The sequence below is a fragment of the Papilio polytes genome, unplaced genomic scaffold (assembly GCF_000836215.1).
Source record: "Papilio polytes unplaced genomic scaffold, Ppol_1.0 DF823731.1, whole genome shotgun sequence".
NCBI lineage: Eukaryota > Metazoa > Arthropoda > Insecta > Lepidoptera > Papilionidae > Papilio > Papilio polytes.
The window spans coordinates 5,007,541-5,021,690 of NW_013525473.1; the positions used below are offsets into that span (position 1 = coordinate 5,007,541).

The 14,150-nt window shown below is 32.8% G+C and overlaps 1 long non-coding RNA gene across 1 annotated transcript in view; it reads right to left on the reverse strand.

The window, feature by feature from the left end:
* Positions 1-14,150, reverse strand: part of LOC106103731 — a 51,644-nt gene that overhangs the window by 34,496 nt on the left and 2,998 nt on the right. The window contains exon 2 of the long non-coding RNA XR_001225633.1: positions 5,777-5,845. This is a non-coding gene — a long non-coding RNA (uncharacterized LOC106103731). The remainder of the gene's footprint in view (positions 1-5,776; positions 5,846-14,150) is intronic.

A 14,150-nucleotide genomic window follows, 5' to 3' on the forward strand; every position in this document is an offset into this window, starting at 1 on the left:
GCAAACTACAAATTAAGTTTTTTCTTTGGTAATTAAATTATCTTTTTACTTATTCAGTATTTTAATCTTTCTAATAACTAATGTCACCTAAGACGGTAAGTAAATGTTAAATATTGCTTTAAGTTGTGCATTAAAGATGAAATATCATATTGTTGTACTGAAAAACTTAAGTAATTAAACTTGTTAGTAAACTTGTGTAAACTTTTACCACAGGCTTTGACACTACGCAAAGAAATTATTCAAAAACGACTACGTCTACGGTACTGAAAAAACATCTAACGCAAAAGAATTTAAATGTATTCTACGATCGGTATTGTCTTATTTAATTCAAATTGAACATTGATTTTTAAACGTGACGAAATTTTTTATTTCAATTTAAATTTCGAACGCAAATCTCTTTGTACGCGAATGAATTTACAACGCTATCAGAATTTCTAAACAGAAATGATATCATTTATACCATTAGTCTGGCATGAAATATTTGTTTATCTAGATATTTTTGACAACTTTTTAAAATTAGAATTCATCCGTCTCTAATCTAATAAGACGGTTGAAAGATGCTGGAACTAGCTTAGCTGTAATAGTGAGGGCTTTCTAATCTACATTGGAGTGTCAACTCACCAAACCGGTTGACCCTTCATGCCGGCGTATGATTCCTCTATCAACAGCGAGTGCAGTTGCATCGCCTCCTCAAACCATTACCACATAACAACGCACAGAGAACAATCACAACTCATCATTAATTATCTCTATTTTAAAAATAATTTACACACACACGCGTAAAATTCGTTATTCGATAAATAATACGGCAACACCACCTCACTCATCCGCTGCTTTCGAGCGACTAAAACTAAAACAGAGTCGAGTGGAGGAACGACAGTCGAGTCGAGTAAAATTATGCGTATCATGTGCGCTGTACATAGGAATAACAACTGTGAACCAGCTGGATAAGGCTCATTTTTCAATGGCAGTAACTTAAATTTTCAGTGGTTTACGACTGATCCGTAACCCATAAGAAATAAAGTACAATTTTAATTGTTTGTTGATTCCACAATTGTTTAGGTCGCGGGGTTGGCTTGCATTAGAAAGCAGGCGTATTCTCGCGATTTCGTGGACTCCACAGATTTTGTATGCTGCGTGGTGACTGAAGTAACAATTTTATAGGAAAGCGATCAGTATTATGGCAAAGTTTTGGTTTTTGTTTTGTATTTATGTTATACAGACTTTCATTTTGTTTGCACAGTTTTTAACAATGGTAGAGCCGATGCACTAATGGTTCACTCGACAGGTGCATCATTACGATCGGAAGACAGGTGTGATGTGGAAGTACTATGTTTCGGATTCGCGATTGTGGTGCGGGAAGCTTAATTATGGACCGTTACACCCTTTAGGATTCAAAAGGCGTAGTTGGAGTCCTGGTTTTTAAGCCTTTTATTTAGACTAGACTGTTTCGTATATTTTTTGTGGCCACTTTAATAGCAGAACTATCGCGTGCAGGTAACGCTTTGTTACTGGGTCAAATAGGTCATAAAACTGACGTACAGCTAATTTCAGTTCGTTAACTTTTTATGTAGAGTTATTATAATAATTAGATGAGCAATGCTTCGTGTCTTTATTTCGTTTGGAGTTAATTCGAGGCAGTAAATTGGATTATTATGATCTTTATTTTAAAATCTTTCAGACAAACATTGATTGAGATACACAAACAACATTATAAAAATAATATAAGGATAATATTTATTTAATTATCATTTTATTTTCACACTTATTGCACTTTTTTCCTGTATTTGTAATTAATATACGAGAGTATTAAGAGAAACACAATATATTACTTCATTATGTGCATTAACATTGTTAATATTTTGTACATGTTATTTAGTAGCACCCTTTAACAAGAGTTATAAGAAATTTAACACAATCTTGAGGGAACCGTCACGATTGAAATAAGAAAAGTAAACTTCGGACCGGTTGTTCCGTGTTTCGAATTTTAAATTGAATACATATGGATGCCGTGCAACCGTAATGTGCGACTACCAAAAATCAAACAATTTAACAGAATCATTTCGTATTTACCTTTCTTGAATTCAGCAGCTCTCTATTTACGAGTATTTCATCATTAGCTCATCATAGCCCATTGAGGGTCTCGAAGTCTACCCTCAGTTAGGGGTGAGTAAACCTGTAACTACGCTGGCATGCTGGTTGGTTTTCTTCACACATATGACGTCTTAGTTTGAAGAAAAGCTGAGACCATAGATTTTAGGTTTTTTGACAATGTTTCAAATACATAGTACCTTAAACATATGTAAACACTTTTATATCGTGACTAGTGCAAAATTTTGTTAAGTGTAGGCGTAACATAACAGTAACAAAGGACAAATTGTAACACTGCATGTATATTTTAAACATTAAAAACCCTCCAGAATCATGTTCCCTGTAACGAGCCAAATCTATATTTACAAGTGAGGTTACTGACTCCCGGCTTCAAACATGTTTCGTCAGCTTGCTCTAGTTTTCATTGAATCGTTTAATCTTACGCCTTGCTATCAAATTAACGAACACACTGAACTTTGAGGATCTCCACTTATAAGTGGAGGAGTAGAGTAAACATATATCTTATCATCATCTCCTTATCCTACTCCCGTAGGGTCGGCGCAACAGGTTTTTGTCCTCTACATAACTCTATCATACGTCATCTCAGTCATCACTCCCTTTTTGATCATATCACCTTTTACACAATCCATCCATCTCTTTCTAGGTCTACCTCTACCGATGTACCCTTCCACACTCATAACTAACGTTCTCCTTGTAACATGCGATTCATCCCTCCTCATAACATACCATGCTAACCTTTTATTCCTTACTTTCTCTTCCACTAGGGCTACTCTCAACCTGGCTCTCATATACTCATTTATATTTACAGTCTCCGGTTATATGTTTGAAGGAAATAACAGTATACACACGTGGTCCTAATTACCCATAGCTTCGAAATACATTTATCACTTGATAAAGCATAAAGCTAGCGTAGGAGTAAAATTTGAAATATTCATTATCATTAAGAAACTATGTCAAGAGGTTGGAAATAAAGCATTCAAATATACAAACGTGCGTAAACAAAGAGCTTATTCTTTCTTTTCTTTCCGCGTTCTAGATTTCATAAAAAGGCTGTGCTTTAAAAACGTCAAGTAATTTTCTGTGTCAGCGCCCTCAGGGTAATAGGCGCGAAAAGACAATTTCTAAATGTATTTCATAACTTTTTTTCATAATTAACGGTGTTCGAGTAATGAAAACGTGAATACTGATCATCGCATATTATTGGAATTAGTTTATAATGACTGTTGTAATTACGCCAACATTCTTTTGAACAAAACTATTATAATATTACCCCATGCATATATATTTTTTGTTACTAATTTGGTCAAGTCATCTGCAAAACAATTGATAAACAAACATCGATTCAACTCAAAATAGCACATTGATTACGTATACAATTGCGAATTTCTAATTTTTTATTTATGACAGTGTTACAGTCAAATGCAATATGCGCCTTAGATCAAACTTTTATATGTACTTCATACTTTAACTTGATGTATATTTATTATTTTAAAAGCCAAAGTTTGAATATATAAATGTCTGTTGCTCTAGAACGGCTGACTGATTTCGATTGCGAACAAGTTGTAATTCCGCGCGGACAAAGTCCCGAGTAAACGCTATAATTTTAAATATTACTCATTCATTTTTATTATAAAACAGAGCCAATTCAGTGTACAACTAATTTTTATTTCTGTTAGAAGAGTATACTTGCAGAGCTTGGAATACTTTTAGCACTACTGGTTACAAAGGTGATTGAGATTTTCACTCTGAAATTCCACCCCTGAATCTGTTTTGTTGTCTCTATTTTCTCAAAGATTAAGAAAAGGATGCCAATATTTTAACAGTGGCAACCCAAATTTATAACCTGTGCTATACAAAACAGTTCGTTGACAATGTTTGACAATAGAGGTTAGCGAGCACAAAGTCCATTTAAACTTGAATATATGCCAGCTGGGACTGGGACGATATATTTTGAGAGTCTTCACGAATTCTATAGTATCATAATACGTTTAATTTATATAAACGCGAACATTACTTACTTCAATAAAATTAGTGACTTACAAAGTAAGCAAGGGAGATCGCTAAAGGGATACCAAAGAGATCGTAGATATATTCATAAATCTTAACTAAAATAATCTAAAATATCCAAAACCGCGGTCAATGTCTTGTAGTTCCTATTTTATTTACATTAGTATTTACCAAATTTTAATTAGTAATTAAAAAATAATTCAGACGTATTTTTTCAAGAAATTTGTTTTCCTCGACTTTCATTGAAAGCTCTTATTCCGATTAATTTTGGAAACATTGTCAGTGATACCAAAATAAACATCGCATCACAGTAAAAACTGTGAATAGTTTGTATGAAACGCGGAAAATTCTTCAGAATTCATGATTCAGACTCTCGTAACCGAGAAAGAAATGCGTAAGAAGTGCTCTTTACATAAATGTCATTTTCCAATAATATCTTTAACATCTTCGCACGAATGGGCCGGCATGCCCGGTATAATACCACGACCACACAGACGTGAAGTGGTAGCAATTCCGCGTTTTGTCTGATGAGTGTGGAGCCGGAGGCCTAACTTTAGTCCCTATTACTTTCCACCCTTTTCTTAAGAGAAAAGGATGGGAAGGAAAAGTGGATTATGCGGTGGAGGAAACGCATAAGAAGGGGAAATGTCCTCTTTTTGTGCGTCTCCTCCGTCAATGTTGGGTAGGCAACGCATCTACAATTGCGGATGTTTATGGGCAGCGGTCGCTTTCCATGTCGGTGGATTCAGGTGGCTTCGTGCTCGTTTGCCACCTTATATTATAAAAAATTATATAATATTAATAAGATAGTAAGAAGTAAAATATGTACACAAATAAAGCCACATGCAGAAGGCATACTGTTTACGGTCACGTCACTTCTAGGTCACAGTAGATGGGTTTCTTTTGTTTCACACTCGTCGAAGTATTTGACACCCAATATGTCTCGATAATTTGATATTTAGGAGTTTTGAAAGCATTGATGTATGATATAATATATGCACTTGTTCACTTTGTAAATAATATGTTTCCTTAAACTAGTACATATAAAATCGAGGTCGCTTATCATGAAAAATCAAAGCGCTCATTCTGTCAAAACAAGGCAATATAAACCGTAAAATATTGTTAGTAGAGCACTTAGTTAAAAGGTTATTGGATTTAACGAATTTTTCCTTTGAAAGCTTTTTAGAAGCAACAATGGAGAAAAATTAAAGTAAAAAAACCGCGTTATCGTGTTGTTTTATTAATTAACTCACGTATTCGTAGATAAAATTAAATAAACAATGAAAAATCAAGAAAAGATGGAGACTGGTATAATTAAATTGTTTATCTTAAAACCGTTACCTTGTAAATCAGTCTTAGTTTTTTAATCATTTATATTATACTAGCTTTCGCCCGCGACTCCGTCCACGTGGATTTAAAAAAACTGAAAGTGAGTAAGTAGCCTATGTGTGCTTCCAGACTATCCTGTACATCTACACCAAATTTCATCGAGATCCGTTTAGCCGTTTAGGCTACAAACTCTAACAAACATCCATCCATCCATCTATCCATCCATCCATCTATCCATTCATCTAAACTTTCGCATTTATAATATTAGTGAGATTGCTTTTGGATAACAGCTCATATTTCATAAAAAAAATTGTTCAAAACCACATACCTATAAGACTTTGGTGGCTCTTGATGGTTGACTTCCGCTGGTTGCAGGTCGTTGAAACTCGAAAAACATCTGGAATAAAGAAAACATTCCTTTTAAAACTGGGTCGTTTAATCGAAACTTCTCTGAAAGCGGTGACCGAACTGACTAATGTTTTATTAATACCCTCTAGCGGATATTCTGGAAACTAAATCAATCCTCCAATTCGTAGGCTTGTATTAGATTATCTGGAATACATCTGTTAGTGCCATAAATAGAAATCTCTCAGTGATATTTCCTTAGAATTGTTAACTTTCTAAGGAAAATTAACTACGAGTTAAGAAATTGTTTTTGCTGTTTTAACCAGTCATTAGAAACATTTAAAACATTATACAAATTCTTAGTAAATCGTTTGATCAATGTTAATCTGCTATTTTTATTGTAGATACTGAAATATTAGACCTTGATTCTAGACTTTTTGGCCAAGTATTGAAACGAATTTTAAACACCTAGCTTCGTAAGCGCCGCTTACAATATAAAAGACGTCAAAATCCGCAAGGAATCATGAGTTTAAGCGTGACCTTATTATTTAAGACGCTGTTCGTTTCAGTATTCGGCAGTTTCTCAGTCAGTTATGGTACAATGCGTGTCTTATATTCCTAATCTTCAACAAGAAATATATTATTTGTTATTGTATGACTTCTGTAATAAAATATTAAAACTAAATGTGACTAAAAGCAAACAAAGAGCGCATAGCTTACATCCCTTGGCGTCTTTTAAAATAGCCTCAGACTTCACAATTTTTCTCTCAAGGCTACGACTTTTGTAACAAAGTGAAAAACTTTAGAAAGTACGGAAGAGCTCAGTTTTCATTTAGACAGCGTCGCCCCCGGCCTTGCAACTGCGCTTAAACTTTTAGTTTATTGAAAGACATTTTTTAATTAAAAAATTCTATTGGAATAAAAAACAAATTAATAAATGTTACTGTTGTAATTGAGTAAATTTATAATCTATGGTATAATTAAGTTTTTGTTTTTTAATCTACATTTGTTCATTCTAACTGTCATTCTGCCAAGTGAAAATATAGTGTTCATGTCCTCGAGGTGAGATTTATTTTGTCCCTATTTCTCTATTATTCTTAACAGTTACTTTACAGGTTATATCTTCTTAATTTAAAATCAACATTTAAATTTGATGAGAATTTTACAAAAGACTGTGCAGTTTATAACATTTTTTACGTACAGTGTAACAAAATATAGAGAGCGCCTTTCTGTTTACTTGTTATTGGCTTACAATCTGCCTTAAGTAGTAAACAATGTTGCCTGTGTGGAAAACACTTTTTACACACATAGGAGTTTCTGTTGCTATGCAGTAAGGCAACATTACTTGGCTCTTAATATCGTTAGATTTCTATCATTTCTAGGTCTAGTAATAATTAATTTATTGTAAAAAATAATTCTACAATGCTTAAAGTCCAGTTGAGGACGTTTATTTTTCTACATTTTTTGTACGTACTTGAAGTCCTCGATGCAATAAGAGCGAAAATTTATAGTGACAGTTTGCTAGACAATAAAAATCAGTAAGCGAATTTAATTCTTTACTACATTAATCATGAACCTCACGGTCTGTAGAGGTCTGAGAAGGTCTCTCTCATATTATTAATGCGAAAGTTTAGATGGATGGATGTTTGTTAGAGTTTGTAGCTAAAGTGCTGAACGGATCACCATAAAATTTGACATAAAAGTAGAGGATAGTCGGGAAGAACACATCCACTTAACTACGGAGTCGCGGGCGAAAGCTAGTAGTATAATGTCGATTATACATTATTGATAAGTCTTGATACAGTTATCTTTAACCCGATACAAGTGACTGACTTATTTATTGAGTTCATAACACTTGCTCCAGCACTCAGTGGATAATTTTCTAAACAATACGTTAATAATATTGCAGTAACGGCAAAATTCAATCACTGATCTTTAAGATCGATACTAAAGTATCTTTAATTACTTATTATTAGATGAAGTATAATAATGGATAGATTAAATAAATAAGATACTACTGCGACCTGTAATATAAAACAAAACGTAAAAATAAATAAAATTTTACTCACAATGTGCCTGTCGCGTGGAATTTATTTCGAATGGGATTATTGGTAATTTGTTTCCAATTTATACAGATAAATAATTGTTTTCTGACCATTTATAAATGATCTTCGGAACTTCGTAATCCTCTTATAGAAGCATATGTATTGCAAATATAAATAAATTGCCCTGTTATATTCTTTTCAGCGTTTACATAAAAAATAACCTATAATACCTTCATTTACGAGATCAAAGTGTAAAAGGTTTTCATTTCCAATTTAATTTCTCTGACAAAACTATTGATTTAGTAATTAAATTTCTTTTAGTGTTTACACCAAGAGTCCTCTTAGTAGGCAATTTACGACTCTGAGTGCTGTTAAATGTTTGTTGTATAAATAGAGAGGTTATCGTAATTTAGTTGTCATTTAAATTACTTCTTAGTAGTGACTATCATTCCTGGTTGCCCTGAGATAACCTTTGTGCTACTTCCATTCATATCTGCGTCAATTCGCAAGTCGTACAAGTTGTATAACGTTGCTTGTTGTTTATTGATATGTTACAATTTAATTTACCACTAGCAAAACGTTTTGATATGACACAAAGTATAAATAGTTGCCATGTTTTCGTTCAGTTGTGTCACTAAATGCTTATCAGGCTATGTTAAACAATTAAATAGTTTTATAGAGTTTATACTAGTATTATAGGAGGAGGAGGCCTAATTTAAGTCATTTTCTCTTTAGCACCCTCTTCTTATAAGGAGAGGTTGGGAAGGGGAAGTGGATTTGACGGAGGAGGTGATACATAGGAATGGGAAATATCCTCTTTATGTGCATCTCCTCCTCTATAGGATAAGGGTAGGCAACGCATCTGCAATTGCGGATGTCTATGGGCAGCGGTCCCTCGCCATTTTGGCGGATTCAGGTGGCCGCTTGCTCGTTTGCCACCTTATATTATAGTGAAACAAGGTAAGCACAGATCGATTGGTATAAGTCAGAAAATATATAAAACGAATATAGACATTAAAATGACAAAATGAGGTCGATAGGGAGCTGTTATAATTTCATTTCACGAGCGCTCGCACATCTTTGACTAAACTATCGCAGAACTGTTGTGCGATTGTCGACTGTTTTGCAGCCAATTCATCTGTTTAGTTGTACGGTAAGTCACAATGGATAAGCTCACAGGAATCAAAGAGCGACTAAACAATTTTGCGATAGTTTAGTTTCAGGTGTGGGCACGCTCTTATACATACCGGGTCAGATAACTTAACAGTCTATAAACAAATTTGTACTTAGTGATTGTTTCTCTTTCTTTTTATATGGAAATTACATCAAAGAGAGTAAACATGTGTTTCTCGTATCGTTTGTTTTTGTATGTCATGTTTCATTACATTTCTTGTGAGTAATTTATTCAAGACATTTATAGCTCTTCTCCAAGATGACTTGATTTGTTGAACAGTTTGGATTATCTTTACATGTTTTTAAAGTAATTGCTTCAATTTAAAGAAACTTGTAAAATCAGTAATATGTATGTTTATTTTTATTCTCTTATGTGTAAAGTTAAAGTTCAACTGATTACTTTAATAATATTTTAAACTTTCCCTGTATTATTTCCTAAGTATGCGTTGGCAAAATTATGATACATTTTAGCAAATATCAAGTATTCTGACAATTTGATTAGATAGAATATGACCCGAATTTTTCAATGTGCGAAAACTCAGATAATAAACGTTACCTTATCAAAAAATCGGCAATAAAACTATCAAACATCTATGTTATTAAATACAAGCTGTTCCCGCGCGACTTCATCCGCATGAATTTATGAAAATTTTATTTTATTATTTACATGTGTCAAATTATCAATTGAAATTGTCCAAATGACATGACATGATGACATACCATGGCAATCTTACTTCCTTGATGTTGGCAGCTTGTAGCTTATGGTCCTTTTCCCACATTAGGGTTTTTATCCAATTTATTTACCCCTTAAGTTAATTGGCGTGAAAATATATAACCTATAGCGTGAAGTAAGTGTAGAGCTTTTTATTAAAGAAAGAATTATTTAAAATATTCCGCCACAAAGCCTTATATGCATGAAAAATACCTTACTTCACAGATAAGTAACTTAGAATAACTATTTACATTTATTAGCGCCTGCCACTTTTTAAATAGCAAAGTTTAATTTACGGTCTACTTTTAAGTTGATTATTTTAATCGAAACGATGTGGTTATTATTCAATATCTTTAGTTGGTTTATATTTTAGATAAATAAATGCCTCTTTTATCATGAAACACCGTTACGACTTACGACATCAGCCAGACAATAAAAAAACATACAGACGAATTGAGTACCTCCTTCTTTTGGGAAGTCGGTTAAAAATAGGGTTACAACTTGGTTACCAGATATATGATATGAATGTTGAAGAGGCACAAAATCCCACCAAAATATACCATATAATTACCCCACTCCTTTTCATTACCGCCGTAACTATGTGTAACTAATTAACAAAGCGGTATACAACAGTTTTAATTAAATTAAAACACGTTAGAAATTGTACACAATTATCTAGTGGCTCATTATCATGGTAGCGATATGACATTAATTTATTTACAATGTCACCGCAATGTTAAACAATCAGCACGTTCTTGTTAAATAATAATATTTGTTGATAATAAAATGCACGGGCTAACATAGTGCCAGTAACGCATTCCAGTAGCTTCTATGAGGACTGCTTACATATTTACATAATCTAATGTTATAAAGAGGAAAGATTTGTATTGATTGAAATAACTCAAATACTGGGTCGATTTTAAAAATTCTTACACCGTTAGAAAGGTAATCTTCTTATATTTCTAAAAATCACGCGGGTAAAGTCGCGAGTAACAGCATGTTTGTAATATTTACATGCGTAAATATTTAATAAAACTTACTAATATTATAAATGCGATAGTTTAGGTGGATGGATAGATGTTTGTTAGTTTGTAAACGGTTTAACGGATTTTTATTAAATGTGCCATATATGTAGAGCATAGCTTGGAAGAACACATAGGTTACTCATTTTTTCTTTTTTTTAATTGCACGCGGACGGAGTCGCGGGCGAAAGCTAGTATAAAATTCATACTAACTCTTACGTCCGATTCCGTCTGCAATTGAAGAAACTTAATAAGTAGTCTAAGCATATACTCGTATATTAATAAGTTACGTGATAACATCCATCCATCCAAATTTAAACATTTATAACATCAGTCAGATAAGTACGAAGTATGATAGTCGAATTTAATATAGTCAAAAAGTACTGGGTTTTATTAATAAGTAAAAATATATTTTGTTACTATTTGTACTCGTTTCTATTTATAGACACGGAAACTGTTCTATTTTAGTCATGATATAGCTCAAGATGCGGCTACGAGCGAGTAGCCCGCAGTGCCCCTGACCCCGCGACCTCTGCACAAAGGTTACGTGCAGTTTTCAAGACAACAACCTAATAACTATTCACTTTTATTCATTACTAGCTGTTCCCGTGCGACTTCATCCGCATAAAATTATGAAAAATTTATTTTATTGTGGGGATGTTTCCTAATTTTTGGAATAGCCTTTATTTTGTAGATAAACCATGTATGAACACGAAAAAAAATAGTATAAAATATAATACTCATTATTTCAATAAAAAAACACGTAAATAAAAACAACTCTTTCATTTCCCCCCAAAACGTCCCATGACGTCACTTCTTTGCATACGAACCTCGCGTCACGGCCTGTCACTGTCAATTTGAAAGAACCATTGATTGATAATACTCGTAAATCTTTGTTGTCTAAAGTTGTTTTTAGTAATGGAGATAAAAACGAAAAAACCAAAATGAACAGAAGGTGATACTTTTAACGTATTAATTACACTTGTTGCTTCTCGTGGAAGATTATGTTTGTGTGTAAACAGTGACTGCGTCCTACACCAGTGTGACCAGGTATAAATTAAATTGTACTATAAGCTACTCTTATGAATTTTGATATATTTTTCTTTTGTAATATTCATAAAATGTTTTGCTCATAACTTATGTCGTAATTATAAAAACACTCAATAATGGAGTCCTCATAATATAAAACAGGCAAACTCAATTATTACAATCATTTAGAAAAAAATATAACTACAAAATGCACTGACATTCACTGAAGTTGGTCACACTGCCATGTTATATGCAAGAAAGTGACGTCATTGGTGTTTGAGATCGAGTAATGGAGGGTAAAAAATATTGCAGCGTTTTTAATTTATATTTAATTTGAGACAAACATTCAAGGTCTCTAAATGTTATTATAGGTTATAAAATGCTGTCTTTAAAATATTAAACATAACTTTATTTGGATTTGTAACATTAGGAAACATCCCCATTGCAAATGTCAAAATGACATGACATAATGACAATCCACGGTAATCTTGTTTCCTTGATGTTGGCAGCAAGTTATGGTCTTTTTCCCACGTTAGGATTTTTATCCAATTTATTTACCAACTAAGTTTAATAGCGTGAAAATATAAAGCCTAAAGCGTGAAATAAGTATAGGGCTTTTTTTTATTAAAAAAAGAATTATTCAAAAATATGGTGTAATTGCTGACATCTTAGGCAACAAAGAAGTGTGTGTTTACGCTTTATTATAATAGTATAAAAAACATCTGCTAATGTAAATACCCTTTCTAGGTTAAATGAAATAACTGAACTTGAATTGCAATTAATTACTACGTTTTCTAATTTATTCAAACATACGTTTTATGATTCACAGATAAGGTTATGTTCGCTTGCCTTAAAAACTGCACGTGATGGATTAATCACGATTACAGCAAACGCGATAATGAAACGTTACATTTATTTTTTTTAAACGCTTGTCATCAATGTGCGATAATTTTAATGGCTTTAAGCAGCCAGCACAAATTTAGAATATAACTAGCTATGGCCCATAACTCCGTTGGCGTGAAATTAAAAAAAATAGTAAATAGCCTATTTGTTCTTCCAGACTATCCTGTACATCTATGCCATTATCAATTTCGCTTTATGTTTAGGTTACAAACTCTAACTTTCCATCTATCTAAGCATTCGCATTTATAATATTAGTAAGATTGTTACACCGCTGCTTATAACCTAGAAACACTTTCTAATCTTGGTTCAGCGATATATCTTTTATTAAATTATCAGAATTTTACCTTTTATAACGCTATTCGTGATGATTTAGCACAATTTTTAATAATAGTAATTAATAAGCGACCGCGACATTAACTTATGAAATTATTTTTTTTTAAGGTTATAAAACTTTTCTATACCTATTCCCTTTCTTTCTCTTTAAAAAAGGGATGGCAAAGAATATAAAGACCATTTAATATCAATAAGAAGTAGGACTACATACTTAATGAATAAAATATATTAATAAATTGCCACTATTAAATAATCTTTAGATAATAGTAGATTGTTGGACTTTGCATTGATCGGGAAAGCAATTTCAGAAAGTAAACAAGATAACATTTTTGTTTTATCAATATTAACCCAACTTTATCTTGTCTAGATATGATACCATTGTCCTGTTGTGTCGGTGTGTGTCATATTCTATGAAGTTTATTGTTACACTTTCCTTATTCTCAAGAATATTGATCAAAGAGTAACTAAGCTATGTTTAAAATTGCTATGCTAATAAGTCAGCTATAAAAAACATTTTTTCATAAAAATACAGACGAATTGATAACCTCCTTGTTTTGGGAAGTCGGTTAAAACATGTGTATCTGTAGGTATAATTGGCAAATAATACTTACTATAGACCAAGCATATTTTGGTAGTTTATATATAAACTAGATGGTGCTCACGACTTTGTCCGCGTGTATTAAAACATAATAAAGAATATAGCCTATATAACTTAATCTTAACGTAGCTTTTAACGGTAAAAGAATTTTTGAAAACAGCTCAGTATTTTTTGAGTTCAATACATACAAAAATACAAATCTTTCCTCTTTATAATATTAGTATAGGCTAGTGTAGATGAATAAAATACTAGCTTTCGCCCGCGACTCCGTCCGCGTGGAATTAAAAAAACCAAAAGTGAGTAACCTATGTGTTCTTCCCGACTATCCTCTACATCTATATGCGAAATTTCATCAAGATCCGTCCAGCCGTTTAGGGTACAAACTCTAACAAACATCCATCCATCCAAACTTTCGCATTTGTAACATTACGAGTAGTAAGAAGTAACATATAGTCTTATATAGAGGTAGCCAATGTTGATTAATCGGATTATACAAGCACTTAACTTTGATCTAGGTAGGTCTTCAGACGTCTGAAGTGGGA